The sequence below is a fragment of the Drosophila rhopaloa genome, unplaced genomic scaffold, assembly GCF_018152115.1.
Source record: "Drosophila rhopaloa isolate 14029-0021.01 unplaced genomic scaffold, ASM1815211v1 contig_155, whole genome shotgun sequence".
NCBI lineage: Eukaryota > Metazoa > Arthropoda > Insecta > Diptera > Drosophilidae > Drosophila > Drosophila rhopaloa.
In genome coordinates, this window is record NW_025335034.1 from 11,474,349 (window position 1) to 11,482,953 (window position 8,605).

An 8,605-nucleotide genomic window follows, 5' to 3' on the forward strand; every position below is an offset into this window, starting at 1 on the left:
ATACTTTTTAAGTAAAAAGACCATGAAACTGCTCAACTTTTGACTTATAATGGAACATAAATGGCAACTTTTATCAAAAAGTTCGGCGAAAAGTATGCATCACCAATATGGTGAGGAAAAGGTTAAAATAATGAAAGAAATGGATGAAAATTGTGCATTAAAACTATTATTAGCTAATCAAATGAACTGAAATCATAATTAACAAGAAAGGAAGAAAACTTAGTTTATATACCCTTGCAGTTATTACAAAACGACTAAATTTCGATATTACTAAAAACTATGTCGCTGCATTCTCCCATCGTTTATATGGCAGCTATATGATATTGTTATCCGATTTCAATTTAATTAAAACCGTAATTCCATACTATTATCAAATCAAAAAAAATTAAAAACAAGAAAGGAAAGCTAACTTCAGGCGGAGCCGAAGTTGATATAGCCTTGCATAATATTCTGTAAATTATATTCTCCAAAATTATTCATATGATGCATTCTTAATACTCATACTTCTTTTGAATTTGACATATCTACCCCTTTCAGCCTCTTTTATAATGCAAGGGAGTGACAGTAACGGGCAGTAACGGTCATAGAATTAATTATATAGGATATAGTCGGCCGATCCTTATGAAATTTAATAGGTCGGATTGATTGACCAAAAATAAAACCCATAGAAAATACCAAATTCCTAACTTTACAAACACCAAAGCATGGCATTTCCGATCGTTCAGTTATATGGCAGCTATATGATATAGTCACCCGATCCGGCTCGTTCCGACTTATATACTACCTGCAATAGAAAGACAACTTTTTGAAAAATTTCAAGCAGATATGTAGCTTTAAAACTGAGGGACTAGTTTGCGTAGGCGCAAACGGACTGACAGCCGGCAGACAGACGGACAGACGGACATGGCTAGATCGACTCTTCTGGTGATGCTGATCAAGAATATATATACTTTATATATTCGGAAATGTCTCCTTCACTGCGTTGCAAACTTTTGACTGAAATTTGAATACCCTCTGCAAGGGTATAACAACAAAGTTATATTTATTTATAATTTAATTTAATTATACCCGTTACTCGTAGAGTAAAAGGGTATATTGTATTCGTGCAAAATTATGTAACAGGTAGAAGGAAGCGTTTCCGACCCTATAAAGTATATATATTCTTGTTCAGGATCACTAGCCGAGTCGATCTAGCCATGTCCGTCTGTCCGTCTGTCTGTCCGTCTGTCTGTCCGCCTGTCTGTCCGTCTTTCTGTCCGTCTGTCTGTCCGTATGAACGCTGAGATCTCGGAAACTATAAAAGCTAGAAGCATTTTGTCATTTTGCATGCAGATTCTAGGAGTTCCTACGCAGCGCAAGTTTGTTTCAAAAAGGTGCCACGCCCCCTTTAAAGCCCACAATCGCTTATATACGATTTTAAAAATTTAAATATTTCGGAAAAGTAAAAATGCAGTTTTATTGTGTTTATCAATACCTATCGAAAAGTAGAAGAAATTTTTCAAATCGGACCATTCCACACTGGTCCCAATGCCCAATATTTTTGCAAAAACCTATTTTTTTTTTGAAGTTATGAAAAAAAAACATTTTATCTTCGTAGAATAATATACGTTGCATTTAAAAATCGCAATTTCGTTACTGAAATTGCAGCCCTGTTAAATTTGGTAGCCCTGAAAGTCAGCAGTTCGTTGATCAGAAATGTTGACTTTTTGGCGCGCTAAATAAAATCAACACTTTAAAGAAAGATTGCAAAAGTTCTACTTAACATTTTAAAACAAAGTAAAATGGAAAATATTAGTGGAGGTATGTAAAATTTAAATGTTTAATGCAATATTTGTTTAATGTGATTTGTCTTTGTGTATGTGTGCTTTTGTAGAGTTGTATTTTTAACAATTTTAACCTATCATTTTTCGTGTTTCTTGGAACAAAAGTATGTTGGATTGTGCCGGATTATAAAAACTATTAACGCAGTTTTGTTCTTGCATTTATTTACAATACGATGACATAAACCTTTTTTGCTCGTTTTTGCTCCATTTTCCAAAAAAAAACTTTTTGCTAGACAACATAGACCTATTTTATGGAGAAATGCTAGAGTATTGGCTGGCACATGGGCGCGAAACCGAAAGCCTTTACAACTTTGTGTTGCAGCATCGAATTGGAAACTTAAAGCAAAACATAGATCCTTTGAAAAAGAGGATTAAGAACTTTGTTGCTGGATGCTGGAATAAAAAAATGCTCTTTTAATGATCTTTAAACACCACCAAATGTCGATTTCCTAAATAGTTATCCTACTACAGATAATGATGATGAAGATGACTTGGATACCTTTGAATGTAACGATACCTATTCCTTTGATTTAGATGTTGAAAGTGATTAAAAATTAATTAAGTAAATATATTATAATTTTTTAAGATGCATTATTTAGTTTGGAAGTTGAAAATTGGTAGGGCGGGAGGGGATAGAAGATTGAGGGGATATTTACTAAAGTTATTTTATATATATTTAAAATTTATTGGAAATATTGGCTATTGGCTTTACTAAAGATATTTTATATGTATTTAAAATTTATTGGATATATTGGCCCAATTTTCGTGAATGTTTTGTAAATTTTTGTCCCGGGGTGCATTTCTATGGGGCGGAAAGGAAGGCGTGGCCCGATCGGCACAAAATTTTGTCCAGACTTCGCATATATAGTAACTATATAGTGTGCCAAGTTTAAAGTCTGTAGCTTCATTTTTCTAGTTTATGCAAAAATATTGGTCATTGGGACCAGTGTGCATTCGTTAAAAAGTTATGCGTGATCAAAGTTTCTATCTCCATCTCCCTCACACTCCCTTTACCTGAGTAACGGGTATCTGATAGTCGGGGCACCCGACTATAGCGTTCTCTCTTGTTTTTAATTTATTTCGTTAGGCGTCGACCTCTAGTGGTTTAGTTTTACACTCGGGGAAAAATATTTATATTAATTTATAAAATGATTATTAAATCAATATCACAGAAATATTAAGGTAAGATCAGAAAATGGCCTTACTATGATTCCTTTTGATTTGTATACCCTTGCAGAGGGTATTATAATTTTGGTCAAAAGTGTGCAACGCAGTGAAGGAGACATCTCCGACCCTATAAAGTATATATATTCTTGATCAGGATCACTTCCTGAGTTGATATAAGCATGTCCGTCTGTCTGTCTGTCCATCGGTCTGTCTGTCCGTCTGTCTGTCTGTTTCTACGCGAACTAGTCTCTCAGATTTAAGAATATCGAATTGAAACTTTGCACACAACCTTTGCACGCAGTATATATGTCGGAACGGTCGGGATCGGCCGACTATATCCTATATCAGTTATATACTGATTGATCGGAAATGCCATAACTTTGGTGTTTGTAAAGTTAGGAAGTTGGGTTTTTTATGGGTTTTATTTTTGGCCAACCAATATAATTTACAGATTCTGCAAGGGTATATTAACTTCGGCTCCGCCCGAAGTTAGTTTTCCTTTCTTGTTCTTTATCAATATTCTGATATTTTAATGAAGAAAAATATTTTTAGATATAATCATTAATTTACTGTTAAATATAAGTAACTTCATTAATTTATCTTTTATTAATAATTAAATAAAAATAAAAAACCAAAAAAATGACGAAATTTCCCTGAACTAAATTATTGGCACACTTGGGTTTTAGTGAAGTATTTTGTTAAAACTATCGATTTGTCCATTTTTTATTTATTTATCCCATTTGCCTCTATACTTTTATCGATATAATGATTATTTTATAGCCAAAATTCTTTTAGTGCCTTAAAATAAAGGAAAAGTTGTTTGACTTTACAATGTAGAAATTTAATTAGCAGGATCAAGGCAAATCAAATGTTAAGATTGGGGAAAGGATGCCCAGAAGCCATTTTTAGCAGCATTGTAAAGAACCCACGCCGTTGCAAAATGCAAGGCACACTGGCCGATTCATGGCTTTAAGTAGCCAGGAATGAATAAGGATCGAATGAAAGGATAATGTCGACCCCCAGATCTCCTCAACATAGATCAAAGTTAAGAATAAGAAGGACATTGGTAAGGACCCAACAGCCTTTTTGCACGCCCTGATCAAAAAATTTTTAAAATTTAAAAATACTCCAAAAATATGCTTCAAGCGGTGTGTACTTCCAAAGCTTCACAAGCTAATTACGGCCAATTTTCACGACCTTTAAATTACTCGAAATGGCGAGAACAAGTATCTTACCCTTGCTTTTAGACGGAATAGCTTACTCGAAATTGAGTTTTGTTATAAATTTGGCACTTCCGAGCGGCATTGCTGGATACTCTGTCCATTTGCATACAAGGTGAAAATTATATAGTCCCATTCCACGGCCTGACACTTAAGAGACAAAAGCAAGTAAAATATGGCAACAGCGACAACAAAAGAAATGAAAAACGGAGCAGAGTTAAGAGCAAAGATCCCTCCCACCGTCAGACACGCACAAAATGTCTTCGCCTCCCACAAGGACAAAGACAACACCAAGTCGAGCACACGCTGGCGCATGTGGTGGGCGGTTCGATGGAACGCTTATGGGATGCATTGCACGCCCCCAAGCCTACTGAACGCGCTTTAATATTTGAAGAGCTTTAATGAAATCGCTTTGCGTTGGGGTTGCTTTCAATTTACTCCTTGGGCCACCGCAGCCACCCAGTCCCCTGCTTGTGTGTGCGCCGCCTTATGGAGCACGTGCCTTGGCATCTGGAAACTACATTATGGCTACCGTGGAGCAGATGGGAGATTTAACGGAAGTTTGAATGTGATTGCCTGCGTGTGCATAAAAGTGTCGTACTCTTCTTTTTAATGTGTGCATTTTCTGGCAGTTCGCTCGAATATGGGATCCAAGGGGGCCATGATGCCGAGCTCTTGCGTTAAAATTGAAATCGAACAGGTCATTAAGGGCAGAGCAATTTGGTTCTCGGCCAAGTCCCACTAATCTGTAACCTAACCTACTCGAATGAATCAAAGTACTTCTGAGAGCATACCGAAAATAAATTAAAGGATGCCCTTTAGGACGTGTGGGGTTATTTTTGTTATGCTGGACAGTTTACTAGTAATGTTTATGAAATTTATGCTCCGCTGAAACTCAAAGTCTTATTTTTCCACAGGAACTCACTGGAGCGAAAGCAAACAATTTAAAAAATTTTTTACAGCTCAATAACTTTTAGCCCAAAGACCAAAAATAAACGCGCTAACCCATCCCAGTCAACCACCGAGCATCGATCCGGGAACAACGATTAGACGACCTCCGTCATCGTCAACCCCTCCCACAAACATCACCCCATGCTTTTTGGGGCTATTTGTCTCTCTTACTTAGCTCATGGTGGGGTTGTAAGCCTAACGGCAGTTGCTCAAATTGTCTTTGATTTACTTTTCCCAAAACAGTTATCGGCCGCAATGATGAGGTTGACGCTGTCCTGCTGTATTCAGGGTTGTCGAATAATATCCAGCCCAACAGTGTTTGCCTCAATCCCCGCCTTTTTGGACCCATGTGCCCGACACATTCTTTTTCGTTGTTATGGGAATTAGAAATGCCTGTCTTTCTTATATTGTCTTTGTTTCTCGCAAGCACACAGGGGCCATCCATACACTGGAAAAAAAATATTCTTCATTTTAGGATATTGGGCACACCTTCGCTTCACCGGGTCCACCTTTTTATACCCTAGCAGAGGGTATTATAATTTTGGTCAAAAGTGTGCAACGCAGTAAAGGAAACATCTCCGACCCTATAAAGTATATATATTCTTGATCAGGATCGCGTCCTGAGTTGATATAAGCATGTCCGTCTGTCTGTCCGTCTGCCTCTTTCTACGCGAACAAGTCTCTCTGTTTTGTAGATATCGAATTGAAACTTTGCACACACCCTTCTTTCCTTTGCACGCAGTATATAAGTCGGAACGGCCGGGATCGGCCGACTATGTCCGCCATATAACTGATTGATCGGAAATGCCATAACTCAATAGGATCGGCCGACTATATCCTATAGCTGCCATATAACTGAACAACCGGAAATGCCATAGCTTGGTGTTTTTAAAGTTAGGAAGTTGGGATTTTCTATGGGTTTTATTTTTATTCAAACAATCTGACCTACCAAATTTTATAAGGATCGGCCGACTATATCCTACAGCTTCCATATAACTGAACGATTGGAAATGCCATAACTTTGCTGTTTTTAAAGTTAGGAAGTTGGGATTTTTTATGAGTATTAACAATGCATCATATGAATAGTTTTGGAGAATATAATTTACAGAATATTCTGCAAGGGTATATAAACTTCGGATCCGCCCCAAGTTAGCTTTCCTTTCTTGTTTTATTACACTTTTTAGTTTTATGCATAAAATATAAAAAAATTGAACTGTAAGTGAAAATGATTCTATTTCGTCCTACAAGGAGGCCTGTTATGCTCCAGACTTTTTGGGCTTACAAAAAGCCTAATGTTATATCAAAAGCGTGGCAACCAGTTTGGATAATTTGGGAAACACATATTTAAGAAATCTTTACACTGAAAAAATTTAATTTTGAAACCTTTTTTCGCTCCCCATTAGCCACACATATTCGCTTATTACAAAAAGGTGACGACTAGATAGGCAGTTTCATTTATTACACCAGCATGGATGGACTAAAATGTAAACCTTAAATCAAAAGGTCCCTAGCACAATTTGCTCCATATTTTTATACACCTAGTGCTGGCATTGGGGTTCACATGGGATTTTTATTTTTTGGGGATATTTTCTCTTTTTGGAAGTCCTCTCTCTTCGGCTTAGCTTGGGATTGTGCCAAGCGCGACATTCGTATTTTATAGAGCCCCGACGACTGGCATTTAGTGATTGAGCTTGTAAACATGACATTTCCATATTTATCTTCATGTGGCCCAAGCTCGCCCTTCGCAAGCAACCAAAACACATTAGCCAGCTACATGCCCTCCGTTTTCTGGCCAAGCACGTTTTACAAAATGACTAATAATAGGGATATCAAGCCAGAGGTGATGGTAATGAAAAGGAATTTACATAATTTAAGCTGGGTATAAGTATTTAATTGTGGATAATTTTTTTGGATTTCCTGGAAATATTTTATATTGATTTTTTTGTACTTTGACTTGCTTAAATCCTGTTAAATCCACATATTTCGATGTCCTTCCGAATGTCATGGAAAATGTTTTGGCTTCTACCATGTACTTTATTGCATCGAAATCAATATTTATTAGGGGATAATGGTGCCCCAGTCTTCTAGTCCAAGTGGTCTGGCGTCCCATTCCCTCTAATCCCTCTCGTTCTGGTCCATCCCTTTGATGTTTTGCGAAGCGTAGTCCAGAAGCGGAAAGAGAGCCTTAAATGATTTTGTTGGAAGGTAATGCTGAATTGAACATTCTAGATCTTTGGTTCATCCCATGACAAAATTGGTCAATAAATGTACACAAATACTGAGATTGACAAGAGTCTTCATTATGGCCTTTAGTCGTGCATGTATACAACTACGTTTACTTAAGTGGCACGGTAACTTTGCGTGAGCAGCTAACCATCAGAATAACTTAAAACGGATATTTATAATGTGGTCTTGATTGTTTATTTCGTAAACAAACTAAGCTGGCATAATTAGATTTCCACTCTTCTGTGAATTTTCCATAGGTAAAAACAGCAAAAAAAAACTTTCGTCTTAGAAGTCAATTAACAATTTAATTTTGTTAGGTGCATATATTATAATAATATAATAATATATAATATATCTATATATATAATATATCTATATATATAATATATCTATATATATAATATATCTATATATATAATATATTGTAAGTATGTTGAACATTTTTGACATAAACAATTGTCGAAGATATTTTCAGAGGATTTCAGAGTTTCAGTCAAACTTTTAAACGACCCTTTAAGTAAATAAGAACGAATTGAAATGGCTATGTCCGTCGGTGTTTTTTTTGTTTCTGTACCGTTTGCGAGCTCAGTTTAAAATCGAGCGATATTGTTTTTTTTCTTTTGGGCACGCGTGCCGAGTTTAAAAAATTCGTGGCGAATATTTGATTTTCCGGTGCAGTTGGATTTCCTGATTAAGAAAATGGCACTCATCTCAGGAGGTGATCCTGATCAAGAATATATATACTTTATAGGGTCGGAGATGTCTCCTTCACTGCGTTGCACACTTTTGACCAAAATTATAATACCCTCTGCAAGGGTATAAAAACAAGAAAGGAAGCAAACTTCGGCCAGCCGAAGTTTAAATAGCCTTGCAGTTATTACAAATCGACTACATTTCGATTTCTATGCCTATATTAATAAAACCATTGAAGCTGTGTTAACCTTTCGAAGCATTTTGCCATCGTTTCTATTTTAATTTTAATACCATCTGCAAGGGTATAAAAATAACGCATAAATTATTTTTATTAACGCATAAATTTGTATACCCTTGCAGAGGGTATTATAATTTCAGTCAAAAGTTTGCAGCGCAGTGAAGGAGACATTTCCGACTCTATAAAGTATATATATTCTTGATCAGCATCACCAGGAGAGTCGATCTAGCCATGTCCGTCTGTCCGTACGTCTGTCCGTCTGTCCGTCCGTTTTTTCGTCCGTCCGT